This window comes from Podarcis vaucheri, assembly GCF_965113315.1.
Source record: "Podarcis vaucheri genome assembly, chromosome: 10".
In the NCBI taxonomy this organism is placed as follows: domain Eukaryota; kingdom Metazoa; phylum Chordata; class Lepidosauria; order Squamata; family Lacertidae; genus Podarcis; species Podarcis vaucheri.
The window spans coordinates 41045409-41063500 of NC_138748.1; the positions used below are offsets into that span (position 1 = coordinate 41045409).

At 45.0% G+C, this 18092-nt stretch overlaps 1 protein-coding gene across 9 annotated transcripts in view; it reads left to right on the forward strand.

Moving 5' to 3' along the window:
* The first annotated feature begins 9540 nt into the window (after window positions 1-9540).
* The window catches only part of CNOT4 (CCR4-NOT transcription complex subunit 4), a 54346-nt gene continuing 45794 nt past the window's right edge, over window positions 9541-18092 (forward strand). For 4 of the 9 annotated variants that reach the window (XM_082240845.1, XM_082240853.1, XM_082240846.1 and 1 more), the window contains exon 1: window positions 9542-9796. The gene's annotated coding sequence lies outside the window, so the exon portion shown is untranslated. Of the gene's footprint in view, window positions 9797-18092 lie in introns of all 9 variants that reach the window. The other 5 variants (XM_082240849.1, XM_082240851.1, XM_082240852.1 and 2 more) reach the window with 2 other exon arrangements.

The following is an 18092-nucleotide window of genomic DNA, read 5'->3' on the forward strand; positions in this document are numbered from 1 at the left end:
GCCCAAAATAAGTAGCTTGGGAAGATTTTAAAAGTATTCCAGAATAAGACTTTAGAATAACACTTTAAGGTTGTGTTATGTACTGAGTTGAATAGGATCCAAATTGCAGCAGTCTGATTGGTCCTAGAACAATAGGATTCAGAATGCAGTAGTCTGATTGGTCCGCAGGAGCCACCCAATCCAACTCCAGGTGGAAGTGAATCTGCAACCTGATTGGCCTACAGGAGAATCCCAGAATTAGCCAATCATGTGGGGCCCATTGTGTAAATAATGTATATAAAGCAGACATTTCGAGGGAACTTTCATTCCTCACTAAGGTAAAGGTAAAGGTACCCCTGCCCGAACGGGCCAGTCTTGACAGACTGTGGGGTTTGTGCGCCCATCTCACATTTATTGGCCGGGGGCCAGCGCTGTCCGGGGACACTTCCGGGTCACGTGGCCAGCGTGACATCGCTGCTCTGGCGAGCCAGATCCGCACACGGAACGCCGTTTACCTTCCCGCTGGTAAGCGGTACCTATTTATCTACTTGCACCCGGGGGTGCTTTCGAACTGCTAGGTGGGCAGGCGCTGGGACCGAACAGCGGGAGCGCACCCCGCCGCGGGGATTCGAACCGCCGACCTTTCGATCGGCAAGCCCTAGGCGTTGAGGCTTTAGCCCACAGCGCCACCCGCCTCACTACTATGAGCTAAATAAAGAGCATGAAATCCACACTCAACTCTGAGTATATTTCACTGGCGATGAATGTGGGATCCCGCTGAGCTGACCACCACACAAAGCACCGCCACCTGCCACACGGCTGCCTTGCACCGTGTATCCAGGCTTCAGCTCCTGGACCCAAGGAACTCAGAATGGCAACCAAAAGCAGCTTCTCGCCATTCAACCCAGCATCCGGAGACTGGGAAGCGTACGCCTCCCATTTCACCTTCCTCCTAGAAGCCGAAGGGGTCACCGATGAAGAAGACGCTAAGAAGAGAGCAATATTCTTCAGTGTCTGCGGAGAGGAGACGTTCGAAATTGCCCGGGCTCTCCTTGCGCCTGAAGACGTCGCTACTGTTCCTTACAAAACAATAATGGAACGGCTGAAGGGGCACTTCTCACCACAGCCCTCGGTGGTGGCCCGTACAGGGATTGACAGAGAGATAGAGCCCTCGGTGGTGGCTCTTCGAAATGCCTTCTATGCAAAGCGGCAAGCCCCTGGGGAAACCATAACTGGGTTTGTGACCTCCCTCCACCAAGCCGCCCGGTTCTGCAACTTCTCAGAATTGGAGAACATGCTTTGTGACCACCTCATCGGTGGCCTGAAGGATGAGAAGCTGCAACGACACCTCTATGCCAAGAAGGACCTAACGTTCCAGGTTGCGCTAGAGGAGGCCCTGGCAACTGAAGCTGCCGAGCAACTGAGGGTCCACCACAAAGACTTTGCCAACGACTCAGGATCCGACAGGGAGGAGGTGCACCGAGTACAGCGGTGCACTTAAGCAGCACACAGACCACAGCTGCCTCAATGAGAAGGAGGGAACTGCGCAAACTGCGGGGAGAGTCACGAGAGGAGGACCTGCAGAGTGCAGGCAGTGCAGAAAATTGGGACACATTGCCCGGGTGTGTCAGGCTCAGCCCACCCGACACCAGGCATCAGATGACCAATCCAAGAACCCCAGGCCCCGGGGCCCAACACACCAAGATAACTCGACAGAGATCACAGACTGCCAGGTATACCAGCTGCCCCACCCAACATAGAGAAAATTTATGTAGAGGTACAGATAGAGGGGCCCCCGTGCTGCATGGAGCTTGACACGGGTTCAACTCTGTCCATAATCTCTGCAAGGACCTTAAGGAAACTATGACCTAGTGGCGGTCCCAAACTCAGGCCCGCCCCACTCACCCTCCGGGACCTCCAGAAATGTGAGGTCCCCACAATGGGGGTGGGGACCTTCAGGGTGGACGCAGCAACTGGACTTGCTTGTGGTCAAGAGGCCCTACGTTAGCTTACTGGGATTGGCATGGTTTGGACCGCTGGGGTTAGCTGTCACCGGGGTGAACCACACTAGCTTACAAGTGGATGTGGCTGCCATATGCAAGGAATTTCTGGGGGTTTTCAATGGGAAATTGGGACAGTATACGGCCCCCCATTGCCCTACAGCTTGACCCCGCAGTATGACCTGTGAGGCTCAAGGCCTGCTGGGTCCCGTTCGCCCTGAAACCCCGTATAGACAAGGAATTGGACCAGCTCGTGGAGTAAGGAGTGCTGGAGCCTGTGCCTAATGCCCCCTGGGAAACCCCGATCATCACACCCATCAAGCCTAATGGCTCGGTCCGCATCTGTGCAGGCTACAAATGTACCATAAACAAGGCCCTCGCGGCCCACGTATACCCAGTGCCAGTGGTCAGCCATGTCCTTGCCACCCTGGCTGGGTCAATTTTTTTTGGCAAGCTGGACTTGGCCCAAGCCTATCAACAGCTGCCTGTGGATGAGGCCACAGCAGAGGCACAGAGGAGCATTTAAGGTAAAGCGGCTGCAATTCGGTGTCAGCGTGGCACCAGGCATATTCCAGAATCTAATGGACTCTCTCCTTAAAGGGATTCCTGGCGTCACCCCCTTCTTCGATGATGTGTTGATTGCCGGGCCCACGCCAGAGGAGTTTGAGGACTGCCTCCGCACCATTCTGCACCGTTTCCAGACGGTGGGTCTCAAGATGAAGCAGGAAAAGTGTCTACTAGGAGTGCCTCGGGTGGACTTTCTGGGATTTATGGTGGACGCAGAAGGGGTCCACCCAACTGGGGACAAGGTATGGGCCATTTGTGATGCCTCAGTGCCCAAAGGCAAGACTGAACTTCAGGCCTTCTTGGGACTATTGAACTTTTACCATGCCTTCCTCCCCCATAAGGCGGCGGTAGCAGAGCCCCTACACAGACTCCTGGACAAGCGGGCCCCTTGGGTGTGGAGCCAGCGCCAGGAGACCGCATTCCAGGCAGTCAAGGACTTGCTCATCTCAAACTCGGTCTTGGCACACTTCAGCGAGAGGCTGTTGGTGGTGCTAGCATGCGACGCCTCGCCCTATGGAATTGGTGCTGTCCGATTGGTCCTAAAACAATAGGATCCAGAATGCAGTAGTCTGATTGATCCACAGGAGCCACCCAATCCAACTCCAGGTGGAAGTGAATCCGCAACCTGATTGGCCTACAGGAGAATCCCGGAATTAGCAAATCATGTGGGGCCCATTGTGTAAATAATGTATATAAAGCAGACATTTTGGAGGGAACTTTCATTCCTCACTACTATGAGCTGAATGAAAATATGAAATCCACACTTGACTCCAAGTATATTTCAGGCTGGGTTCCAGTATATACATTTTACCTGGAGTGTAGTAGAAATGTATAGGCTTGCACTGATACTCTCCAGCATACCACCTAAGTGTACTTGAAGGCTAGTAGATTTTAAATCAAATCAGTTGCTTGGAAGAAGCTTTATTCAGTTCACAGTTGTATTTAGAATAAGGAGTGGCAGGCACTGTCACTTGTGAAAAGGATAGTTGCTTTATGCTGAGCCATGGAAAGTGCATTTCCTACACCCCCAGCATAAATTTGCTATAAAGAAAGCCAGCTCATATATTGAGCTGATTACTTGACACTGAGCACTGAGGTTAGACAAGACTTTTTTTTATAAAAAAAAAAAGTTCCCTTATATACCTCATTGGGTGTTCATACCTTTTCATGTGAGTTATTTATTATGTTGGCTTAACAAGATTAATGCAAATCTATAGCACTTTTTTCTTCTTTGCATTGTTCTACTTGTGCCTCTAAAAGACCATGAATTGACAACCTATTACAAGATCAATGGACCAGCTGCCTTCTGGTTCAGAATGATTAATATGCTCGTCTCCCATATTGCTGGGATAGTTGGGATATAAGCACTCAGGAGTGTTTGGTGGTGAACAGAAATTATTTTATATTTAATTTTTTATTGTGCAAGGTGATCTTATGGATATATTTTTACTCAGTAGTGGTAGTCCCATAAGCTAAATGAGGCCTGCACCCTAGTAAGTATATTTAGAATTGTAGCCTTAATCGCTTCTACCTTGTAAGCACCATTTACCTTTAGGGATACTCCATTTAATACACTGTCTAAAATTAATATTTTATTGTCTACTATTTGTACACGGTTATAAATATACAAAGGTATACGTTATATATTCATGTACCGTATATGCTGCCTTACAGAGTTGCATAGGCAAAATTGACAAATTTCTGCCCACTAGGCAATTACAGTCCAGAACAGTGGGGGAATCTACAGAGGGAGGAAAAGACAAAGATAGAATAGGAAGAATGTGGGCAAGTGCCATTGCACTTACTTCATTCAAAAGGAATTTAAAGAATCCTGTAGTCTGTGAAGGGAAAATCTTCAAGACTATATTCCAGGAGCCTCCCAAGCTTCTCCCTGAGGTTCTCAACGCATTACAATTACAAATGAAATACAGTATCATTGGGTCAAAAGGTTTAGGTGGAGATCCACAAGGCTCTATTTTATCCCCTATGCTTTTAAAAACCTTTTCAGGGTTTTCCAAACTTGAGTTCCAGCTGTTTTTGAACTACAGTTCCCATCATCTCTGCCCACTGATCCTGCTAGTTAGGGATGATGGGAGTTGTAGTCTAACAACAACTGGAGACTCAAGTTTGGGAAACCCTGATCTAAGTTAAACGAGTTAGAATCATTGAGGGGGATGTGGGCTCACGTACCACGATCTAGCTCTACGCTACCTCTCATCTAATTAAGGTGAGCCAGTAGACATTCTAAACCAGTAGTTAAACTTAATCATGGACTGAATGAGGAACAATAAACTGAAACCTAATCCAGCTAAGGCAGAAATACTGCTTATGAGTAGTTCATTTGTCCAGTTAAGTGGCCCAAATAGGTTTTGAATGAAGCCTCACCCCACCCGCCCCCAAAAGGAGCAGATAGATAATTTGGAGGTGCTACTAGATCAGAGGTCAGCAAACATTTTCAGCAGAGGGCCGGTCCACTGTCCCTCAGACCTTGTGGGGGGCTGGAATGAACAAATTCCTATGCCCCACAAATAACCCAGAGATGCATTTTAAATAAAAGGACACATTCTACTCATGTAAAAACATGCTGAGTCCCGGACCGTCCGCAGGCTGGATTTAGAAGGTGATTGGGCCAGATCCGGCCCCCGAGCCTTAGTTTGCCTAACCATGTACTAGATTCATAGGTGGCCTCTGTGGCACAGAACATCTTTTATAAAACAACCACACCCATATCTGAACAGAGATAACTTTGAAACAATTATCCAAGTTTTGGTAACCTGATTAGATTATTGTGGTGGCTGCCTTTGAAACTGGTCCAGAAACTCCACTTGGCCCAAATAAAGCAGAAAGATCAGGAGCATAGTCAGGTAATTTTAGAGTGTAAAACTTAGATCCCAGACTTAATGGTCTTATGTGGTGCAAGATCTTCAGACAGCCATGTGTATTACTTAGTCATTAATAACAATAAAGACCTGTATAGCTTCAATTAAAACAACTTGGGGAAGGAAAAGGGATTTGATAGGTAGACGAATCTTGATCTTTTTTTAAAAAGAATATAGACTATTAAAATTATTGTTATTTTTTACAAATGATTCCCATCATTGCTGTAAGAAAGACTTGTCAAAGAATGGCAAGGGGATAATTTACACATTCCTTTGAGGGAGGAAAAACAAATACATCAGTTTTAATGTATTGTAGAGCAATAAAAGAGAATTGACCTTGTAGTACCAGATACTGTACACTTTTATACCAGTATGTAAACCACTACTGGATGGTACAACTTTTAAGGCTATAAATTTATAGTCAGACTTTTGGCCAGTATACATGGTTAATCCAAGTTGCCCTGTTCAAATCATTCATCCATCAGACCCATAGCTCTAAAAATTCAATCCCTCCTTAGTAGAATTCTGATGCAAATAAAGCAATACAGTGTAATATAGTAACACACAGGTGAAAAAATACCATTTGTTTACAATCATTCTGCACAGCTTGGGTTATCGTTCTGCAGAGAAATAAGTGGTCACATGAAATTGACTACTGTTAACCTCCAGCTGCTACAATCACATTAAGATACTTTTAAAATGCATTAAATACCTTCACAATATTATTTTTCCATAGAAACAACTTATGTTTTTACCACCAGAATGATCAAATATAATAGGAAATAATGCAGAACAGAAGGTCTGCTCATAAAATCACCCAAAAGGATAGGTGCACTCTTGTCTATTTTCACACATTAAGGTTGCAGACTTAAGTACATTTATCTAGCATCAAGCCATATTAAAACATGTAAGGCTTCCTTAGAGTACACAGGTATAAGACTTATGATGTAAATTTGATCGCCCAGTTCTAGTCATGTTTACTTCGAAACAATCCCATTTATTTCAGTAAGACAGACTGCTGCATGTATGCCCTTACTAGGAAATAGGTCTCATTCAATTATGTGGGACTTGCTAAAGGGTCTGATTCTATTTCTGTGCTCGCTTCTTTGCAAAAATTGGAAAGCAGAAAACCTATTCACACTTACCGGTAACTTTTCTGTCCCACTCCAGTTGAATTCAATGGAACAACGTTGAGTTGATGTCATGTTTGTGACAAGACAACCTCCTTGAATGTTGCCCTGAATATGCGCTGTAGTTGCCCTATATGCGCTATGCCTGCATATAAGCTTTCAGCCTTTTATTTGCACTTTGTACTTTCCATATGCATTTGTACTTTTGCTTACCATTCTACTGGACAGCAACTCTTGCCTTGGTCCTCCCCTCTTTGATGCCCAAGTGGGCATACTGACAGCTGCACAACACAACTCCCGGGGGGGGGGACCCTGGCAAATAGAGAGATAAGGACGATACAGATCTCTGTCTTGTGGAAATTCAGTTCTAAGCACTTCACTGAAAAAATAAATAAAAATCACAAAGGAGGTGGGCATCCAGGAAAAAAACCATTGGCAATCCCACCTACCATTGCCCTCACGTTGGGAGAGAATTGGGAGGTACAGGGAGAGAGTTCAGTGGCCTTGAAAGAGTGTGTGTGGCCTTGGAAAAGCATACACAGGTGCAGGGAGAGTGTTTTTGACTATGTGCGATTTTGACTTTTTGCACTGTTCCTGGAGCATAACCCCCACATACGTTGAGAGTCAACTGTACTGCTAACTTTTGGAAAACATCAAGACAGTGTACAATATAATACAAGAAAACATGGTGCACTATAAAAACAATACAAAAGAATCATTGAAAGGACTGACTAATCAAGAATGTTTAAACAGCTGTATAAGTGTGTCAGCATAAAAAGTTCTTCAAGAGATGCCTGAAAGTCAAATGCGAGGATGCCTGCCAAATCTCTGTTGGAAGCGTATTCCACAGCATAGGACCAATGACCCTAAATGCCAAACTTTTAGAATTGATCATTTGGATCTTTATAACACAGGGGACCACCAACAGTGCTTCTTTGGATTATTGAGATGGGTTCGAAGGACTCAGGTGGTTCTTAACATCGACTGGACCCAAGTTGTTCAGGGTTTTGTATATTAGCACAACAGTCTTGAACCCAGCTTGGTAGCATATGGGAAGCCAGTGAATATATTTTAGCAGAGATTTATATGGTGCTGGCTATCTGTCCCTATAAGCAGTCTAACTGTTCCATCTTGGAGGTTCTCCATCAGGCCCAAGGGCCGAGCCACATAGACTGCTTTGCATACACTACAATGGCCAGATTATCTCATTACCAAATGAATATGGTAAAAGGCACTCAACTACAAGAGGCTCCTTGGACAAAAAAAATACAAAAATATATCCAGACAAAAATATACTCTTATGCTATGTACCTGATCCATTACAGGGAAAATTTATTATATGCTAAAGACATGCAGCCTAATGTCACTATACTGTGTTAAAGGACGCGGGTGGCACTGTGGTCTAAACCACAGAGCCTAGGACTTGCCGATCAGAAGGTTGGCAGTTCGAATCCCTATGACGGGGTGAACTCCCGTTACTCGGTCCCAGCTCCTGCCAACCTAGCAGTTCAAAAGCACGTCAAAGTGCAAGTAGATAAATAGGTACTGCTCCAGTGGGAAGGTAAACGGCATTTCCGTGCACTGCTCTGGTTCGCCAGAAGTGGCTTAGTCATGCTGGCCACATGAGCTGTACGCCGGCTACCTCAGCCAGTAAAGTGAGATGAGCGCCGCAACCCCAGAGTCGTCCACAACTGGACCTAACGGTCAGGGGTCTGTCCCTTTACCTTTATACTGTGTTAAAATTCCTTAGGCTACAGCAGACAGACAAATATTCTTGTGCTTATAAAAACCACCAGGAGCATCTACCTCTGGTCACAGTTAAAACTGTTGTTTAGCAACAATAAATACAAACCGAAAATAAAATAAAATAGCCATACATCACAGCAAGCACCCAGAAGTAAAACAATTGCAAGTTACATCAGTGCAAACATAACCAGCTATGTAGCCCCAGCCCCCATCAGCAGTACTGTAAATATATTGTAATGGGAGCAATGCACAGCAATATCAGTTAAAACGTCTCCTGGGTGCAGAGCTACAGATAGGTAATATTGTGCCCCTGGCAGAACCATCCAGATTGCACCCCTAGCCACGGACAAATTAGCTCTTCTTTCCGCCTCTCCTCCAACCCCAACCCCCCACTCAATTCACACTGTTTAAAACCATTTCTTATGAGGCAATAATGGATATTTATATTTATGGACATATTTTTAAGCCGATTTTGCGCCCTCAATCGCTTGCGCCCCTTGCGGGGGACCACCTCACCACCCGCTAGCTACGTCCCTGCCTGGGTGACAGCCCGTCTCTTGAATGTACTGTGCGTATTTTTAAGTAATTAGTGCATATGAGAACAAGTCTCAATAGTGAATCTGTGTGTCATACAAGAATTACTACCGCTAGGAAATCCCCAGAGGGTTAACTGAGTTAGTGTTACAGCAGAACAACGAAGAATATTGTTTGCCACCGGGCCAGGTTTTGTTGTGATATAAGCTTTTGCCGACCCGAGTCGACGAATCATGAATCTTCATGGCACTGCCTACCCCATCCCTCCGTGACCCTCTATCTGGCCATGCTTAAAACGATCGGAATCTGTTGCATCCTTTTGAAAAGGGGAGGGACTCTTAAATGCAGGCTCCCGCTCTCTAGGAATGTGTGCCGGAGGAAGCGGGCTGGGGTGGATAAGCGAACCGGCATTTCAAACGAACCACTAGCTGACGTTAAGCCAGCTCAGTCCTTCAGACTGATGTCGAATAAACCGGTTTAAATGCCACAGCTATCACTGTTTCCTGGGCGACAGTGTGACCGCCTCGTCAGCAGCCTAACCCATCCCCTTTTGAACCCAGGGAAGGACACGCTAGCCGGTTGCCCTAGTTCCCTCCCCCGCCCGTAAAGACTACAACTCCCGTCATGCTCTCTCTCTCGTCGCGTCGCCTTCTACCTTTTTCCTTTCCCCCGCACCCGCCTCTCCGGCGGCTCGTGCGCATGCGCTTTGGGAGCAGCGTCCGGGGCAGGCAAGCAGTCTCTCCCTAATGTAAGATGGTGGCCGGTCTGGCAGCGGAGCGCGCAGAGCCTGGAGATTACCCGTCTCTCACATAAAGGTCGTCGTCGGAGCCGCCCGGACCCCTTCCCCGCTGCTACAGAAGCCGAGCGAGCGAGCGAGCGGGAGGAAGGGAGCGCGAGAGGGTATCGCCGCCCCCGCCGCCAGACAGCCGGTCGCCGTGGAGCAGGGACGACGAGGCGGCGGGTGAGTGAGCAGCCGGGGCTCGGGGAGCGCTAGCCGGGGCTGCCTAGCTACGAGAGAGCGGAGGCTTCGCGGGGAGCCTGCAGGCCTCGGCCATCCCTCATGCGCCTGCTCCAGACCCTGGGCCGGCGCCGGGGCTCCCTGTGGCCGGAGGGGCGGGAAGGCGGGCTGGGGCCAGCCAGGGCGGCTCCTGCCCCGGCGGCGGCGGCGGCGAGGACCGGCTCGCCTCCCTCAGGAGCGCAAGGGTGGTCCGAGGGGTTGTCGGCGCCTGGCCGCTCGCGCCGGGGACCAGCTGGATGGAGAGGGGGCTCCGAGCGAGGCGGAGGCCACGCTGTGGCTGCTCAGGGCGGGGGCCGGGGAGTCAAGAGAGGCGGAGGGCTCTCGGGCAGCGCCTCCTTCGCATCCCCATCCCCACCCCTCCGCCGCTTCTCGCGTGTGCGGGCTCAGGAGGGACCTATCGCTCATAGGCTTTGGGTCTGATAAGGTGCCGAGGAGGAGGTTTCTCCTCTTCCTTCCATCCACAGTATTGAAAGAGGTGGTGGTTGGTGGGGAGGGGAGTATCCAGGCTCTCCAGCAGCAGCACGTGTGTTTGGGAGTGGGTGGCAGTTAAGTGCCCCCTCTTGCCCTATTGTGATGGGCATTTCGAATTTCCCTAGATTTTTAAAAATGTCCTCTTACGTTCCCGTACGGCTTTCCCGTTATACAGAAGTCAGTTCCTCATGCCTTAAGTTTTGTGGGATGCTCCGATTAAGTAAGGTTGAAGGCCTTTCACCGCTTTCCTTTCTTCGTTCAAAGTGAGGTTATGGTTCCTTCATGTATCTCTCTCTCCCCCCCCCCCACCACTCCACACATACTTTTTTATTTGGGTAGTAATTCCTGACAGGTTTCTATACCCTGTGTACTAAAGGTAAACATGTTTCTCAGGAGCAAAATCTATGCTAGTGTAGGACATATATTGTATGTAATGTAAGCCTAGGAAGTAATGCAGTCGCGAGCTGGGGCTAGAAATTGGCATGTAATTGGCTTCCTATACCTTTCACTACTTAAGGGCTTAAGAGTTCTGCTTTTGACTTCTTATAAATTGGTTTAGATTGAAATGGTGGTGATGTGCATGCTGTAATACTGTCTGTGTTTACCTTTTTTAAAAAAATAAATCCAGATCATATTAGCTACTGCCTTTGTGGCCATAGGCATGTTAGCATGGTGATAATAATAATAAGAGCAAATGATTATTGACTGACTTTTTATTCCTTGAAATTATAACTACGAAAGAAGTTACGGAACAAATCATTAAATATGTCTGGTGTACTTGTTCCTTGTGGTTCAACAAATTCACACAGTCCCCATAAAACATGTAGTTTTAGGAAATCTTTTGTTCAAGTAACTTCATACAGTGGTACCTCAGGTTACATACGCTTCAGGTTACATACGCTTCAGTTTACAGACTCCGCTAACCCAGAAATCGTGCTTCAGGTTAAGAACTTTGCTTCAGGATGAGAACAGAAATCGTGCTCTGGCGGGGCGGAGGCAGCAGGAGGCCCCATTAGCTAAAGTGGTGCTTCAGGTTAAGAACAGTTTCAGGTTAAGAACAGACCTCCGGAACGAATTAAGTACTTAATCCGAGGTACCACTGTATATGGTTTGATAGTCAAACACATTATACCAGGTTTAAATCATTCTGAAGTTCTTAGTTTCTAATCCCCCAAATAGAAGTAACACATGCATCCGTTTAGATATGTTTGACAGTTAGACATATGTAACTGTAACTATTTTTATTTGTATACCAACTTTCTTGACTTGCCAAAAAAAGAAAGTTTCTTCTAAGAGAGAATTGTCACTGTATGGTACAGGGGCCACAACGACTGGAACAAGGCATTTATAACTCCGTATTTTCATTATTATTCTTGGCTTCTTTAAGAGAAAGTATTGCACACTAAAAGGTATCGGATCACGTTGTTTAAGTTGGCATCTTTGAGCCATATGCCTTGGGAGAGCCTAATCAATTCATACTGGACTAATTTGTTAGAAGAATAAATACAACTTCTGCATTTCTCATCAGTCATAATTGTGAAATAACCAATGTATCCTTTAGCTCATCACTGACTTCTTAAAAAGTTGCATAACATGAGACTTCTCTTGAAGCATATGCCTCCTAAAAATGAAATTCAAAGAATGTATGCAGAGCATCACAATACAAGTTACATCCAAAATATACTACATAAAGATTTTGTATGCCCCCATCCAGAATTACTTCTGACGCAGGTGCTGTAATGTATAAACAGTAGAACTGCACAGTGTGAACAAGTCTGAGTTACTATCCATAGTTACTGCAGAAGGTAATCAAATTCAGTTGTAGGGTGATGGTCTTATTGACCATTTTCATTCCATTTGTAAATATGTAATGTACTGCTGGAATGAAGCAATTGTTTATATGGAAAAATAATAGAATATCTTAAGTTATTAAATCTTTTCAGAATGTATATATGCTCTTCAACTCATGCGTCTTTCCCATAAACTCCCACTTGAATGTTTCTTCAGGTAGAAAAGGCAAATGGCCAGCCCTATTACTTTTTCTGGGTTTTCTTTTTTCATCGAATCATAGTATTGTAGAGTTGGAAGGGACCATGCGGATGATCTAGTCCAACCCCTCGCAATGCAGGAATCTGTTGCCCAACGTGGCGTTCAAATCCACAACCCTGAGATTAAGAGTCTCGTGCTCTTCTGGCTGAGCTACCCGCCCCTTTTTTCCAGTACACCACGGGGGGGGGGATACTTGAATTGGGCTGTAGACCTGAGCACTTATATAAATAATATGTGGAATTTATCCCTTTTGATTGATGACAAGATTGAGGCATAAAGTTGGGATTTGGAGAAGTCATCAAGTATTTCTCTTTTAGGATGGTATGGGAAAAAGAAGGTGCTATAGGGAAAGTGAATGCTTTCCTGCCAAGAGTAGGGACATTTTGAAGAGTGATGTCACCATGAAACCTATTTGCCATAGAATTAGTGCATAAGGTGTATGGGTTATTCATTCATTTGCAGGTATAGGAATAATGTAGGTGCCTCGTTCTGCGAAAGAGAAAAGCAGTACTTCTCTAGGTAATCTGAACTAATTTGAACGCCACTATCTTGAATTGTTGACTAACATGATTGAAATGTTTTAATATAATTAATTAGGAGGAACTGCCCAGCTGCTTGCTTAGAAAAACCAATTTTGCTAAAATCTCTCATGTACATAAGAGGTTGATGATATAATGTGCTACAGTACTTGATACATTCAGTTGCTGAACAACTTAGCTAGAGCCCTAGTTCATAAGCTTTGCTTCAGACTATTTGTAGTGTTCATTCATGGTGGTTTCTTCAGAATGTGGTTGCAGCTTTGAAGTACTAAAAGTAATTAGTTTTGAAAAGATGATAATAATAATAAGAAGAAGAAGATACTGCATCTAACAGCTCAAAAAATGTTAGGAGTGGGCAGTTGTAATCCAGGTGCTGAGTCTAGGCACCAGAAGCTTCTGATAAGGCAGTAGTGTAGGCCTGCTATCAGGCCAGCTACTAGCTCACCTATGTGGATTATTCTATACATGGGCAAATAACTCTGTTAACCCTCTTGTCTCCAGTTTGTATGACACAGTTTGTAACTGTGAACTGTCAAATGTGAAAAGCAACTGGATTTTGAGCAGAGTTTTTGACAATATTCAGCTGCTTATTGTCATTTGCCTATTTCATGGCATATTAGTGGGAGTCAGGGATTGAGATAGCAGAATGATGCCAAAATGTGGTGTTGTCCACATACTGCATGTTTGCATTAACAAACCTTTTGCCTTTTCCTTGGCTTCAATTATAGTGAGCTATGATTGGAGCCAATATTGCTGGCTCTTTAATCCTTACATGACTCAAATCATAGCCCCTCTCAGTTATTAGTTGCCAATGTGACTTTTAAATTTGCAGGTTGAGAATATTCCATCCTTGAAATACTGTAGTGTTAATCTGATAAAGCAAAGTTGTCACAAGAATCATTGTACATTTAATTTAAACTTTATTTCTGCCCTGTTGGAAGTAATTGATTGACTTCTACAAGGGATTTTTCTCATTCTTGAAGGGTTATTATTCTGTGGTAGAGTGCATGGTTTACCTGCAGAACACACCAGGTTAAGTCCTAACGTCTCCAGTTAGAAGGCTTTTAAATTTAGGATTGAGAACGACCTCTGCTTGAGCCCTTAACTGCCAGTTAAGATGGACAATACTGGGGCTACATAGGCCAGTGGTCTGACTTGGTATAAGGCAGTCGCGTCTTCATCTGACTCATTGACCTCTTTAATTCATGATGCCACCCTGGTTTAATTACAAGCTTTGATATGCCATAGTAAGGAAGAATGGTGTGCATTTTATCAATACAATATTTCAACATGTTCAGTATTTGCTGCTGTCCAAGCACATAGGGTGGCATGTACAGGTGCAGAAAAGGACAGCAATGGCTACTAGCTGTGATGACTGTATATTCCAGTGTCAGAAGCAGTATGCATCTGAATACTTGGGGACTCTGAGTGGGAAAGTGCTATTGTGCTTATGTCCTGCTTGTGGGATTCCCATAGATACCTGGTTGGCCACCGTGGGAACAGAATGCTGGACTAGATAGACCTATGGTACAATTCAGCAGTGCTCTTCTCAACATCTTAAGTACAAGTTTACATGTAGGCTTAAATATATTTATATTTTTTGGCCAAGATGGAAGTTTCCTTCCTGAAGTCTGGAGGGAGTTACAGGGAAGCCAACAGCATTCCAAATACAGTACAGTGGTACCTCGGGTTAAGTACTTAATTCGTTCCGGAGGTCCGTTCTTAACCTGAAACTGTTCTTAATCTGAAGTACCATTTTAGCTAATGGAGCCTCCTGTGGCCGCTGCTCCACTGGAGCACGATTTCTGTTCTCATCCTGAAGCAAAGTTCTTAACCCAAGGTACTATTTCTGGGTTAGCAGAGTCTGTAACCTGAAGCATCTGTAACCCGAGGTACCACTGTATTTAAGATAATTTTTTAAAGAAATGTTTTGAGGAATGCGGGGCTATTGCATTTTAATCATAGGAATAGCATTTCTTATGCAAGGTGGAAGCTTGAATTGTAAATTTGCTCCTGTTGTAGTGAAGCTTGACTATTAAAAGATGCAGGTGTATTAATTTAGGCATATTGTTATGAGCATGAATTGTATTTGAATTTTCAACAGGCCAATATTATTTAATTTTTATATATATTCACAGTGAGGGAACAAGAAACCCACCTGTGCAAGTGGCTAATCAGACAGCAAGTACTCAGTGGAGCTTCCTTCCAGGTCTGGTTTCATTGTAGTAAAACAATCTGAACTGTGTTTAAGACACCAGTTTAGTTTATCCCAGCGGAATTCTAAAATGTCAAGCCTAAAATTCAAATCTATTGAGTTTCTTGGAGGAAAAATGTGGTTTTGTTGTACCCTGTCCATGGTGCTGCAGTGAAGGACTTTCTATATTAGTGAGCAGGTGTTCCAAACCAATGTGGTCTCCATTTTGTTTGTTGAATTATTGGATCAACAACTATTGAACCAATATTTATTATGCTCTTTGGAGTATACCTGTGAGTGATGGATTGTAATAAGTAAATTAAGAAGCCTTCATGAAGGATGATGTAATTTCAATGAGAACATTACCTACATGATTCCTGTTAAACAGTTGGCTTGTTAAGCCATGGCAGTTAGCTTTCAAATAATTTATTGTATGTGTAGATTGCAGGGACGCGGGTGGTGCTGTGGTCTAAACTACAGAGCCTAGGGCTTGCCAATCAGAAGGTCGACGGTTTGAATCCCCGTGACGGGGTGAGCTCACGTTGTTCGGTCCCAGCTCCTGCCCACCTAGCAGTTTGAAAGTACGCAGTGCAAGTAGATAAATAGGTCCCCCTCTGGCTGGAAGGTAAACGGTGTTTCTGTGCGCTGCTCTGGTTTGCCAGAAGCAGCTTAGTCATGCTGGCCACATTACCCGGAAGCTGTCTGCGGACAAACGCTGGCTCCTTGGCCTATAGAGCGAGATGAGCGCGCAACCCCAGAGTCATCTGCGACTGGACCTAACGGTCAGGGGTACCTTTACCTTTACCTAGATTGCAGGTGTGTAGTTGTGTTAACCTTTCATAGAGTTCTTGAGAAAACTTGCTAGTTATTTGTGCTCTGCAAGAGTCACCTAGAAAAATGTCCAGTTGACAACCTCGGTGTACTTTGAATGCCACACACCTGCCATTGTATGGTGGCGTATTAATTTCTGATTTGACATTAACTTTTTTGAAGCTGTAGATTTAGCTTGTACCAGAATGTATGTTTAATAGTACCGTGTTTATAAACCACATTTATTCCAGTGCACTTCAGATACTTTACAATGTAAGATACATACTTAAACAGTAATCAGAGATATACAAAAGACAAAACGGTAAAACAGCAAAATTGTCTCAGGCAGTGTTTGAAACTCCCATTGTTCTAGGCGCATTTTGCGACAGGTATTTGCACTAGTGTGCGCCGTTTCTGAGTTCTGGGCACAGTACTGCACCTAAGATTTCAGATTAAAACTGCAGAGTGGAAGGAAAGGAGTACCTTTTTCTGCCTCCGTGCCTCCAGCTACTCTTCGAAGACTGGAGAAGAGACCCTCTTAAGACTATTAGGGGGATGGGCAGGGGAAGGACTAGACCATGTGAAAAATGGATGTAATATTTTAGCTGCAGTTCAGGCATTGGAGCAGTCATGCTATCTTGATGAATTGGGCCTGGTTGGCCTCCCCTATGTCATGTTATTTTTCCTGAAAGTCAGGTGGTTCACCCTCCCGGTGACACATTGTCACCTGACTAGTGATAGAGGTCAATTTACCTCCTGTCAGCTGTGCATTTCCAAGCAACATACAAGAGTGCATTATATAATGTTCTATTAAGATATGCATGCAGGCAACCCCCGATTTGCGCAGGGGTTGCATTCTTGGCCATTGCACGCTTGCCCCTGTTCCACCCTTTTAGTGACATATTTTATGACATTTGCAGGTTCAGCATGTGTGTGCAATTGCACACATATTGGTCACACCTAAAACGGGGTTACCCGTATACCTTTCATATGCTTAAGGTAGGGAATTTAGGTTAGGTTTGAAATAAATCAGTATTATATACCAACTTGTCCCTCTGAAATTGGTTTTTATCTGCTATGCAGATGCTTAGCTTGCACAAACGAAGAGTTTATCAGTTTCATTACATTTTTCTTCCCGCCCCCCATTAGGCTTCAGACAGCGAGATAATGTGCATATGAAGGAACAATGACAGTGTAAAACTCTGAGCTATGGGTTAGGGACTAAAGGCTCCACATGGAAAAGTCTAAATTTCTACTCTTTTCAAATTTGATATACCCAGTGTGATTTACTGTCAGGTTTGACTTTGATGGGAGAAACTCTCAAGCAACTTTATCATAAGGTGGTTGTGAGGACAGGGTAATTGGTGGGAAATCATACTATTCCATTAGTCTTCAGTTCCTGTGATGGGATGGTTAGCTGCTTGTGCGTAAAATCGTGGTCCCTCAGAGTTTGTGCAACTCCACAAACCTCTGTGTGTGACAGAGCTCCTCAGACATGTCTGCCCTAGTCACTTGCAGATTCCGACAGTGGTTGTTTTCGGAAGCGCTTCCAGCATAGAAGCTCCTTAACGGAAACACGTCTTCTGGACTCACGACGTGACAGCTTCCGGCGAGGAAAGGGTCTCCCTATGGGAGCTTCTGACACCTCCCCACTGTTCTCGCTGGACGTGTCCCGGAGCCCTCCCTCTTGCTCGCTTTCCCTCAGAGATCCTTCCCCTTCCCTGCTAGTTCCTGCTTTAGCTGCTGCGTCTCTCTCCGCATTCATGAGACCTTCCTCCAGAGACCCATCTCTCCCCCTGCTGGTCCCTGCTTTCGCTGCTGAGTCCCTCCCAGCCTCCATGAGCCCTCTCCCCACCTGTTCCTCCGATGGCAGTTCCCTGACAGTTCCCAAGTCTAGTTTCCTGCTTCTTTCCCCACTCTGTCTCTTGTGTTCATAGGCTGTTTTGTTCCCTGAAGTCTTGGCTAATTTAAAATGTACTGTACCATAAGGTGCTTAAGCATATCTTTTTGTAAGTTGGTAAATGGTAAAGAAAGTAAAGAATCAACATTGTGCTAAACTGTTTTATGGAATCTTAGAACAGTATTTACACATAAAACATTATCATTCCAAAACAGAAGTAATTCCAGTTTCTAATGAGAGATCTTGCTTTCTGTTCATGTGCATGGGTATATCATT